Source organism: Psammomys obesus, unplaced genomic scaffold (assembly GCF_907164565.1).
Source record: "Psammomys obesus unplaced genomic scaffold, mPsaObe1.curated_primary_1811, whole genome shotgun sequence".
NCBI lineage: Eukaryota > Metazoa > Chordata > Mammalia > Rodentia > Muridae > Psammomys > Psammomys obesus.
The window spans coordinates 24961602-24974687 of NW_026590062.1; positions in this window are offsets into that span (position 1 = coordinate 24961602).

The window sequence follows — 13086 nt, forward strand, 5'->3', positions numbered from 1 at the left end:
AGATCCTCCTGCCTCTGCCTCAAGCCTGCTCAGATTAAAGGCACAATCTGCAGCTGGGCTTGGCGGTACAAGTCTGTGATCCCAGCACTCTGGGAGGCTGAGGCAACCAGATCCCTGTGAGTTCAAGGCCAGCCTGGTCTACAGAGTGAGTCTAGGACATCCAAGGCTACACAGAGAAACCCGCTCCAGAAAACTCAAAACAAATGAACAAAAAAGGCATGATCCACCATCCCAGGCTATCTAATATCTTTCCAGTAAGGCGGTCTCTGTTTAGGATTCTGAATGTAATAGCAAGTTAATCAGGAATTCATGAGTGATCATTTACTAAGCCTTCCTAACTGACAATATGAAACATCCTTAAAAACCACACTAGTAAGGAAATCACAGAGTTATACTTGGGATATCATATTAAGCCAAGCTCTCAAATGAGGACAATTGGAAATTATTTCATCTTAATTAGCACTGGGTCTAATTTTGTGGGACACATAGGACACTCATCTGCCCTGGAAATCCATGAGGTTATCTAGAATCTGAAGCCTCATTCTGGATATTTTGTGTGTTTGGGCCAATAAGCTGTGTGTTTGGTTTTATTTCTGTTTTCTGCTGCCTCAGGGGTGTGTGTGGGGTGAATGGAAGAGTCTTGTGAGGAATGGAAAGAATATGAGGAAACCAACACCCTGTTAAAGAACTGAAGGTGGCCAATGTGTTCTGGAATAGTTTACGATTGTGGTACAAGTTTCTAGAGTTGAAACAATGCGGGTCAGAATTGAAGCAATGCGGCCAGTAACTGTTCTATCGAGTTTTTAGCAAAAGACAGTTACTGCCAGGGACCTTCCCCTCCCCCGCAAGCCCCCCCTCAAGTACTTCCAGCCAGGAAGGTCCCAGCCCTTTTTTGTCTTTTACAGCTTAGCAAGATCAGACACACTGCAGCAATGCATATGCAGATTTTACCTCTTGTTACTTTCTCTAATGAGCGTTCACTTAATCAATTTGACAGTAGCCTTGACCACCCCCTCCCCCTTCCTCTTCCTTCACATTCACCAAGAAAGTTTTCAGAAGAAAATGAGAAGTGTTAACAGATTCAAGAGAGGTTGTTAGCTTGGTGAGACAGTAAGGGGGGGGGGGGACCGCAGGGCTTTACAATAACCACTTTCCTTTCCCCCTCTCCCCTCCAAGCTCCTGAAAACAGGAAAGGGGTCTGAGTGACTCCCAAAGAATCATGCATTTTATAGCCAAGAGAAAAGATTTTCCTTTACACTTCCCGAGTTCAAAACAACTTGTCAAATTTTACCGTCACACAGGAAGACAGCATTTCCTCAGAGCTGCATGCACCCCGATGCCCTGACAGGTCAGCACCCCAGGTCAGCATCATTCATAGCCACACTAGCAAGCACAAGGCATCAAACCCATGGCCTTCCACAGGCTAGACAGAGGACCTCAGAGGTCCTCACGCCTGGCCAAAGCATTTCGTTGTTGTTGGGGATTTGTTTGTTTGTTTGTTTGTTTGTTTGAAATAGGGTCTCTTTACAGAACCCTGACTGTCCTGGGACCTCAAGATGTAAACTGGGTTGGTCTTGAACTCACAGAAATCCACCTGCCTCTGCCTGAGCCACTACACCCTCCTGCCCAAATTATGTATGCAAACTGAGCCTATAATCCAAACTACACAAGAGGATGAGAAAGGAGGATTGCAGGTTCAAGGGCTGCCTAGGCTACAGAACAAGCTCAAGGCTAGTTTCAGCAATTTTGTGAGACCCTACATACTTCCAAAAGGTGGCCCGGGGGTGGGGGGAGGCAGCTGATAGCATCACACTCTGATGCTATCAGCTGGGTTCAGTCCCCAGTACAGACAGGAAAGAAAGAGGGAGGGAAGGAGGAAGGGTCTCAAGGAACCAACCAGAAGAGCCGCCTCTCCTGCCTCCTAACTTCTGAGTTCTTTAAATTAATTTTGTTTTATGTTCCTAGTCCCTAGTGGAGGCCATGGTCCCTAGATGGCAGGGAAAGCAGAAAAAGCCTGTGGGAATCGATGGGTCAGAGGCCTTGCCAGTACCAATAACCTGCTTTTCCCTTCCACAGACCTTAGGGTTTCTCTGTGAGCCATAGATGGACTGGAACCTGCAACCTTCTTTCCTCAGTCTCCAAGTGCCAGGGTTGGAGAGTGTATCCGCACACCCAGTCACTAGCCTGCTTTTGAACAATTTCCAATGTACATATAATTAAAAGTGTGTGCATTATTTGTGGCTGGAGAGATGCTCAGCAGTTCAGAGTGCATGCCACTCCTGCAGAGGACCCAGGGTCAGCCCCCAGCACCTGCATCCCAGCTCACTGCTACCTGTAACTCCAGCTCCAGGGAATCTGACGTCCTTGGCCTCCTCAGACACCTGCATGCACATGAATTCGGGCAGGCACACACATATATACACAAATCAAAATAATAAGTTAATTATAAGCCCAAAATAGTATAGTATGTGTCATTGGGCTCGTGTTCATACCTGAGGTTATTTGGAATTTTGTCAGAGCCTCCTGTCACTTGTTTCTGTCTCACTCTGTGCATGTGTGTTCACACACGGGTATGTAGTATACCTGCATGTATGGGGCATGGCACAGAGAAGCAAGTGCTCTGCCCTTTCACCCTCTACCTTTTTTTTTGAGGGAAATCTCTCCCACAGCCTGCAGCTAGGCTGGCAGCCCGCAAGCCCCACCGATCCTAACACCCCTCAGCACTGGGGTCACTAGCAGGCACATAGCCAAACCGAGGTTTTTCAGGTGAGAGGTGAGACTCAAACTCTGTCCTCTATGTTTGTGCAGAAAGCACTCTTACCTGAGGATCATTTCCCCATCCCATCTGCTATTACTCAAAAGCACCATGGCCTGATTTCCACTGCCTTGGCTTTTCAATTAATTGACCTGGTAGTTGGACCCAGGTTTCTGGAATTTGTTTGTTTGTTTGTTTGTTTGTTTGTTTGTTTTGAAAAAGGGTCTCATTATATAGCCCCAGGTGTCTGGAGCTTGATGTGCAGACCAGGCCTCGAACTCAAAGAGATTCACCTATCTTTAGTTCCTAGAGCTGGGATTAAAGATCTGCACCTCCATGCTCCGGCTTCTTGGTTTCTTTTGTTTTGTTTTGTGTGGGTTTTTGTTGTTGTTTGTTTGTTTGTTGTTTTTTGAGACAAGGTTTCTCTTGCAGCCTTGCTGTCCTGGACCAGGCTGGCCTAAGAGGCAACTATAACAAATACCTACCAGCCAGGCTTGGTGGTGTACTAATCCCAGCACTCAGGAGGAAGAGTCGGAAGGACCACTGTGAATTTGAGGACAGCCTAGTCTATACGAATTTACAGCTACGGCTATGTAGAGAGACCCTGAGTTACCAAGAGAGAGAGAAGAGACAGAGAGAGAGAGAGGAAGAAGGAGGGAGGAAAGGAGGGAGGAAGAGAGAAAGAAAATGGCTACAACAAGGTAGGGATTGACAAATTGTGAGTCCGTCCCCCCCTCCCCCCCCCGGCCCCAGCTTTCCTGGAATATCTGAAGACCTGGCCCAACAGGAAGTGTTACTATTTCACCACCCCCAAAGAGCAAGGACTCTGCAGTTTAGTAACCAGTTCCTTTGAGGCAGATGATTCCTGATTGTGACAGGCCTCACTTTTGTAACACCTCTTTCATGCTTTGACATTGACAAATGCTCCAACCTTCCTGAGCAGCAACTCCCTGCTCTGCAAAAGGAATTGATGACGTTAGCTTCTGACAGAATCGCTGTGGTGAAGAGCTTGTCTACCTTCACTCATTGATTATCCAAGAAGCCAGTGAAACAGGCCTTCTCTGCCCCTATTTTATAGCTGAGGAAACTGAGGTTCAGTGCAATGGAGTCATTCCTAAAGGAGTAAGAACTGGCATGCGTCACTAACCCCAAATTATGTCCTCTGAGACAGGCATGGAAACCAGCCTTCGGTGACAGGAAGTTCAGATTCAGGCAAGGGCAATGCTTGTCACACTTCATAACTTTTCTGTTTTTAATTAATTTTGTTTTTCAAGACAGTGTTTCTCTGTCTTGAAAAACAAGATTAAACAAGCCTTGTTTGTCCTGAGACGGGCTCTGTAGACCATGACTAGCCTCAAACTTACAGAGATCGGCCTGCCTCTGCCTCCCAGAGTGCTGGGATTACAGGCATGCGCCACCACCTCCGGAAACATCTTATTTTTTAATCAGAAAAAAAAAAAATCTGTAAGAAACCATCTTAGCGAACAATAAAGATATGTTCTAGCTCTGCAGGACTGTCCTGTTGGATGTCCTGTTGGGTAGAAAGTAGCAATTATTTCTTTTCTGTGCCTCTGAACCTAGTCAGAGCTCCAAACTTCTGGGAAACATAATCTCCATCTGAGGTAGTTATCACCAGGCCCAGATGTTGCTCAGAATTCTAGATATCTTCACCGAGCTGCATTTTTTCCAAGTTTCAGCTCTATTGTTCAGAGGTAAGGATCACCCTAATTCATAAAGTTGGGGTAGAGGGTAATGAAAAGTGAAGAATATGCCTTGAGAGCCAATAGAAGCAAGCAGGGCCCCAAAGAAAAAAAATGGAAGGGAATCAAAGGCCTGGAGATGTAGAGTGCTCGCCAAGCATGCCTGAATCCCTGAATTAGAATCTTAGCAATGCATATGCGGGGTGTGGTGGTACAAGCCAGCCATCCCAACACTTGGGTAGTGTGGGCAGGAAGATCAGAGGTTCAAGGTCACCCTCAGCTAAATTAAAAGTTTGAGGACAGCCTGTGATACATGAATCCCTGCGCACAAGAGGAGGAAAAAGAAGCCAGGTGAGGTGGTCACACCTGTAACCTCAGCACTCAGGGAGGCAGAGGCAGGGGGATCTCTGTGAGTTCGAGGCCAGCCTGGTCTACAAAGTGAGTCCAGGAAAGTCAAGGGGACACAGAGAACCATGTCTTGAAAAACCAAAAGAAGAAGAAGGCAGGAGAAGGGGGACGAGAAAGTGGTGGAGGAGGAGGAAAAAGAGGAGCTTGAGAGATATCTCAGCAGTTTCGGAGCACTGGCTGCCCTTCCAGGAGCCATGGTTCAAGTCCCAGCACCCACATGGCAGCTCACAGCTGTCTGTAACTGCAGTTCTAGGGGATCTGACATCTTCATACAGACATATGCAAAACACCAATGCACACACAGAAATATTTCGTTAAAAAAGAGGGAGAAGGAAAAGGAGAAAAAGATGGAAGAAAGTAAGAAGGGAGGGAGAGAGGAAGAGAAAATCAAGTACTGGTTAAAAGCGACACACAGGGGCAGGGGAGATGGTTCAGAGGTTGAGAGCCCATATATATCACTGTTGCAGAGTTTGGCTTTCAGCACACTGGACAGACACTGGCAGCTCCCAACCACCTGCCACTCACCTGACTCCCCGGGCACCTGCACTCAGGTGCGCGTGCACGTACCCCCCCACCCACACACACACAGATTTTAAGATAATAATAAGATTCTCTAAAAAAAAAAAAAAAAAAAAAAACCCACACAGATTATCAACCTTCAGGCTCTAGCGGGGCCTTATGCAGGCAGACACTGAGCGGGTTCCTGTGGCAGGCGATCACCTCTACACCCAGAGTGCCACTCTTCAAAACCCTGATGACGGGTGGGTGCGTGCGTGCGTGTGCTGCCCTATGGCTTCATGTTGCTCAGGCTAGCCTCAGTCTCCCTTCGTGGCTGGGGATGGTATTAAACTGCAGATCCGCCCAAAATCTTGGTCACAGAAGCGTTGGGACTGGAGGTGCCACCACCTCTAGCCAAGATGCCGCAATTCTGAAGTAATGGGTTTCAGGAAAACTCAGTCTTCAAAAATACGAACACCCCCAAACATTTCTAAGTTTTGTGTGTGCTATTGGCGTTTCCCTCTTAGGTCATTTTCTGAGAGCCTGTTCCTGGGTTCCAAGATGCTGCCTGGTCTGGGAATTCACTAACGTGACGTGTACCTCACCCTTGTTTTGTAAGGGCACTGAGAGAGATAATGTACACGTTTTTCTTTTTCTTTTTTTTCTCTTTTCTTTTCTTTTTTTTTTTTTTTTATTTAACCGTGGACAGGTTTGTTTTTGTAACTGTCAGCAGTTGGGGCTATTTTGAGAATGTAGGACAGGGTTAAGGATTAGTCCCAGCATTCTCTTTGCTGTGTATCAGAGCCGCTTAGCAGTAATTAATCAGGACATTAGGTTTTGTACTCTTGGTTCAGGTCATTTGCCTATGAGCTGCTCCAGCCTTTCACAAAGGCATCCTGCATATGTTTCTGGGTACGTTTTTGAGAGAAGATTTAAATTAGCCAGATGAATAATACTTTGTTACAAGTGTTTTGCCCTAGGCAAAAAGGTTTTCTTCATATTATCATAGCCCGGAGCTGTAGTCCTCAAGTTTGATGTGACTGGTGTTATACTGTCACATGGCAATGATGTAAGAACAGGGCTCTCTGTGTCAGACAAATCTGGATTTAGGGGAATTATAGCAGATGTTGCAAAATGGCAACAGTTTAGCAAGTTCCTTTTATCCCGGTGTTGGGAGGCAGGGCCACTAAGTGCAGCAGACAGAAGAGAATGTTGTCTTTGATCCTTTGCGCAAGCCCAGGGTAGGGGCTTCCCCAGTTACAGCACATCGCTAATGATATAGTTATACAGTCGCTGATGGATCAGAATACAGAATTAAGGGCTGGCATTCTTTTTTTTTTTTTTTTTTTTTTAAGTATTTGTTTTGGTTGAGCTTGGTATTGTGGTCATTTACATCATAAGCTTCAGAGAGTAAGGTCTAACTCTTAGTAAAGAAAGATTAATTCCGGGGAAGAAACGCGGATAACAACAAAAGCTAACCACAAAACATAATTTAACCTCTGCAACCCTCTCCACTCAGACCTGCCATGGACACCTAAATTACATGAGTCCCAAGAAAGAGAGAATCAAAGCATACACATTATTTTAATTTTTATATTCTGATAAGTATTGATGAGAATAATTAACTGTGTTTAACAACACAGCCTGTACTGTCAATAGATGTGCAAGTCTTAGTTTATCTAAATTCAACTTAAAAGAAGGAAGGGCTGACTTCAGAAGCCCCAGATACCTGTGAGCCAGAGCCTTTCTGTTTCGTTCTATTAGAATCATCTACAGACTTGGCCAAGGTGAGCAGGTCCAGCGGAGGCAGGGCAGATGCAAGCACAGCAGCCATTCCTGGCTGAAAGGGGTGCTGGGTTTGGCTCCTTGGAAATACGTCTCCTGCGGTTCCCTGAACACCCACGACTGCTCCTGGGTTTTAAGAAACTTTTCGGGGGAAGTGTAACATTAAATTTCACTGCAGTGTGTGCTGTCAGAAGACAGCAGGGGCAGGCAGGAAGGCAAGAAATACCTTCCCCTGGGGAAAGATTTGCAATTATTACCAACACACTCAGATAATGAATTTGCTCTTTTATGCAAATATTTATTGATCATTTCTATTGAAGCATTAGACAGTAAAATTCACACAAACATTTGAACCTTTTTTAAATGGCTTCTATCTTTACAAAAAGTCTTTAAATTTTTTAAGATGTTTTTAACTTGCAAATTTTGATTACCTCTTAGGAGCACTAAAAGGGAAAATGTCATATCCTAATTTTTCAGACAGTTTTTATTTTAAACAAAGCGAAAGGAATGCACATAAGATATGGTTTTAAAACATGGATGTGAGTAGCTATGTTTTGTATGGTTTTTTTTCTTTTTTTCTGAAGAGACCAAAAGTAGAACCTGATTTAAAAAAAAAAAAGGAGGCTCAGAGGGAATTGCCTCTAAACAACACTGCTTTGTTCTGTCTAAACTCTCTAGTGAAGCCTGCTTGTCTGTGCTTCACCTGTTTCACTACTTTGCACCTGCAGAGAGACTATGCTTATGTAAGCTCCAAGGTAGAGGATGCAGAAGAAGACCCGGGGCCCAACAGACATCGCCGAAGTGGGTCACAACGACACATCGCTGTCTCTAAAAAGATAAACACAAGCTCTTCCGATAAGTGACCCCGAAATTAAAGTAAAACTCCTCTGCTTTAGATTTTTCAAGACTTGGTTTTATCTAAGTGCAAAGCTCAGGATAGCGGTTTTTGGTGAAAACCCTAAAGTTCAGAAGCTTCCTTCAGAGTGGCTCAGCTCTAACTTTGAATTTTACACTACATAATAAATGGACATTTTTTGGTCTCTTCTCCCCTAAGCCCCAAAGTGAATCCTCACCTATGGTTTAAATTAAGCTTGCCATCACCCAAGCTCGGAGGGGTGGCACTTCACAGCTGGTTACAAAGACAGCCCTGAGCATCGGGTGCAGCCCCGGGTTCCACACGTTGGTGCTCATGCATTCGACAAGGAAAAAGATGAACACGCTGTGTTCAAGAATCCCAGAGTTGTAAAAATGCTCTCAACAAAAGATTTTTACCTTTTCCCTCTAATCTGCCCCAATAATGTCCATCCCAGAGTTCTCAAAAGCCAGAAACCACGTATCTTTTTCTGAAATCCCATTACAACCTTCAAAGTCCTGGCCTTGCGTGATAATCCCCACCCCCCACACACTGCTCGGTCTAAGAACAATTTGGACGAGTTTTCAGCGTGGGTGAAGCATCTGCCATTTCACTGTTCGCTAATTCACAGTTAGCCAAAGCAGGAAACTCAAACAATTGGGCTTCATATCTGCATACTTGGAATTTGGCTTTTTGATTCATGATTGTTCCCATTAGCTTTGAAAATTCACGTTTCTGTCTAGTTGCATGTTTTGCTTGAATGAGCTCAAATTATGCTCTTGACTCAAATATTATTACAAGTGCAAATACTTGGGAGATGTGAGTGTGCGCCACTGATCAGGAGGGTGTATTTGTTTTATTGATTTTCATCTGGTGAGTTTAAAATATGAGCAAACTTTTCACGGAGGGCTTGGGGACATTTGTTTGAACACTCCTGGAGTAATTGGAAATGCAACAATTGTTTAAAAAGTGGTATTGTCCATGAAAAGATTTAGTGAGGGATGAAGAAATTTCTTGAACCCAAAGACCTAATCTGGTGATCCAATTCTCCCCACTGTGTCCATTCCCGTGAAACCCCATTTGCTGGACCCTGTCCATCGCCAGCTCGCCGCATCCTACCTAGCCAATCCTCTAGGTTTCCCACATTGTCTCCGCTTTTGTCTTTTCAGTCTAAACAGAAGAACAACAGATAGGGTTCCGAAGGGCAGGGAGCATCGTGGGCTGCAGGAGAATGGCTGAGATGAGGGTCAGAGTCCTGCCCCTGCTGCCAACAGTTACCAGGGCTTGCGCTGCCCGGCTGAACAGTGTTCAAAGGCTTCGCTGGGCTTTGTTCCACTGTGTGGGGATTAGGCCTGGCGGTCTGAGAATTTGCCTTCTAATTAAAAAGGATAAAAGATAGAAGTAGCATTAGACTAAAACAGAGCAGTGATACTTCACAGGCTGAGGTTTTATGTGTGGGTGTGGGTGTGTGTGGGTGCCACAAGACAACCCTCAAACTTGTCAGGATATTTTATTTCTTTGGTATTTTGAGAAGAAAGAAGTTGGGGAACTCTTCCCGGCTGCTGTGCGTGGCCAGGGATGTCTGACTGCAGCAGAAATGGCTGTTCCCAAAGGCTGTGTTGGGGGTGTGGAGGCAGGCAGCACGGGAGAGTGAGGTGCCTTCCATCGCCACCTCCTATTTCAGACGCTGGCAAGAAATCAGTCCTACCAGAGGGAATTCTCTCCCACTTCAGCCCAGTGTGTCCTGCTCTCCCACCTTCTAGCCCCTCTACCCATTTTCTTTTCAGTCACCCTTTTCATCTCCTTGCAGCTGTGGGCCCTGTCTTAACCAGGTGTGAAATACAATGAAGAAATCACGATTTCCCGTCTCCCTTTACGTGTGTGCGCCTGTGTGTTTGTGTGTATGTGTGTATACATACACACATCCCCTTTCTGTCTATGTTTGCAAAGGTAAATGTGCTCCTGTACCTATAGTTTGTTGAGAAAGGGGCCACCTACACATCCGCGTGAAGACTGGGGAAATGCAGCCCAGTTGTGCCCTGTCTTAACACACCTTTGCTGTCTGTTCTCCATAGCTCACTGAGACACCCATAAAGGGCTGTATGCTTTAAGAGCTACCGCTGACACTTGTTGACTTAAACAACAGGCCGGCAGTGACTTGTTCAGTACTCGACTGGGTACTCACTCTACCAGGAAGGAATTAGAGGTGAGATTTCTGATAGAAATGCTGGAAAGATTACAGAAATTGGTTTAGGAGGGTTGGGTTTTCTTTTTTGGGGGGTTAAGAGTTTTCCGCAGGCCCTCAGAGCTTTCAAAGCCACTGAGTTCAGACTGCATAAAAGAATGCCCTCCGTTCCCACAGAGCTCATGTTACTTCACCAGGCTAAAGGAGCTAAATTTCTTTACCAATTTTTGTTTTCCACTTGCCTAGCCTACATAAATAAACTCCCCTTAGTAAAACAATGTTTTCGAAATATGAGGTTATAATGAGATTGGGCTGTATATTTCAGAGACACATTGTGCTCCTCTTCATTTAAATAAATAATGTTTTAGTTTGAATATTTTCCTTTGAGCTATTTACCAACAGCCTTTATTGAGCATCACTGGAAAACATGGCAAATTCACACAGGCTCATCTTACTATTTAACATATAAATTCTGGGATGAAGTTCATGAGTTTTATTTTTACCATAAGGAAGAACCCATTATTCTTAATTTTCTAAACTTTAACTTTTTTCTTTTAATGCCTAAATAGTTAGTATGTTGGTGTGTGATTTAAATCTATGAGATAAATTTTGCAACTCTGCTAAATATATGTGTAAGTTTCTGTGAAATCACTCAGACCGATTTTGACCGATCATGAACTTTGTGTGAAAGAATAAGAAGGTTCTCCTTGGTTCTGGGTGGACAGCCATGGTAATTTACATTAAGTTCTATCCCTTCCTTTCATTTTTGCCTTTTGGAGATGACCAGTCCCCTGCTGACTTCCCAAATGTAGCAGAGCTGGACCTGCTAGTACCACTCTAAAGAAAACAGAGGTAATAATCTGAGAAGAACGGCAGCAGTCCTGGGTACAATGGGTACCAGAGCATCAAATGCTCCCTTTTCCCAGTCTCCGCTTCTCTTTAGCAGTCAGAATATGTCAGGCATTAGCACAAAGCCAAGCCATTATGAGAACGTAATTCACAATATTTTGGCTTCTATTTTTCACCAGCTTTTGAGTAAAATATTGTACAAGAAAAGAGGTCTTTGTTGTGTTTATAATGCATGTACAACCTGGTGAGACGCCGAATAAAAAATGTATATTATTTGCATAACTTGAATTAAAGAATTTAGTGCATTATTGGGTCTTGAATATCTTAAATTTAAGTGAGCTGGCTGAAGAGCAATATTACTCTATTACTGTTCTGTAATTCATATAATGAAATCATATGGCTAAAAAAAAATTCAGGTCTTAACAGTGACAAGTGGAACCTGATTTCTGAACTCGTTTTTAGTGAAAACAGTAATTTATAAGCTGGCACATGTGTGAGCCCCTTTTTGTTTGCTGACAATACAGGTCTGTAGCGTTTGTATCCTTCCATCTGCTCTCTCCTCTAAGGGCCTTTAAGAGAAGCAGTTTCATCTACTGGATGTTTCTGGAATGCAAGGCATGGAGAACGGTGGCCTCACACAAGGTGGGAAGGTGGAAGCTCTCTTGGAAGGTCTGGACTCCATGCGGTTCTCTGACAGCGTCCCAAGTTACCCTTCTCCCTTCACGTCCACTGCACAAGCCACTGGAACAAGTAGGGCTCCACTGACCGGACAGTGTGCCCAGTCTTCACACCTTTCTTAGAAAGCAGAACCTACTGCATCACATGTGGATGGGTGACTGTGTGTGTCTGTGCTTTTTTTTTCAATACAAACAGAAACCCCTAACAATGCCCCCCATCCCCACCACCACCTCACACTCAAGAGATGGGATGAGATAAGTATATGTTTGTTTATTTATTTGGAAACTAGATCTCACTCCATAGCCCAGGTTGGCCTGGAATTCATTAAATAGCCCAGGTTGTCCTCAAACTCACAGTAATCTCTCTGTCTCAGCTTTCCAAGTGCTAGTATTAAAGGCACATGTCACTAGGCCTGTTGTAGAAACATGCTTTTAAAAATAGCTGTTAAATTTATACTTTTGTGCATAATGTAGGCTTGTAAATATTTCATGTCAGCATTATGGAAACTCACATTGATTGCGTGGCATTGTTTTAATGTTCAGTCCAAAAGAGTCTATTCTTATCTATCCACATTTGGAAATAAGAAACATGTTTGGCTGAGATGGCTCAGCAGGTAAAGATGCCATGAATAACCACCTGAGGTAAAATCACTGGGACTGACATGGTGAAAAAAAAAAACTGGGGGGGGGGGGGGGCTGAAGAGATGGCTCAGTGGTTAAGAGCACTGGCTGCTCTTCCAGAGGACCCTGGTTCAATTCCTAGCACCCACATGGCAACTCACAATTGTCTGGTCTGTAATTCAAATTCCAGTGGATCCAACTCTCTCACACAGACATATATGTATACCAAACAACAAATGTACATAAAAATAAATAAATTTTTAAAAATTAGATTAAGAAAGAAAAAAAAGGGGGGGCTGGAGAGATGGCTTAGCGGTTAAGAGCACTGTCTGCTCTTCCAAAGGTCATGAGTTCAATTCCCAGGGACCACCTGGTAGCCCACAACCATCTATAATGTGAACTGATTCCTTCTTCTGGAAGATGTAAAAGCAGATAAAACACTCATATACAAAAAATAAATAAATCTTAAAAAAATTAGATTAAGGAATTAACACTATGAAAGAAAGGAAGAAAGAAAGGAAGGAAGGAAGAAAGAAAGAAAGAAAGAAAGAAAGAAAGAAAGAAAGAAAGAAAGAAGGAAAGAAAGAAAGAAGGAAAGAAAGAGAAATAGAAGAAAACTGCCTTCAACAAGTTGTCCTCATGCACATCCATGTACCTAAATAAACAAATATACTCTACAAGAATATGTTGGAATGTTCCCTTTGGCTCTCTCAAATAGGTATGTCATAATATACATCATCTGCCTACTCTATGAT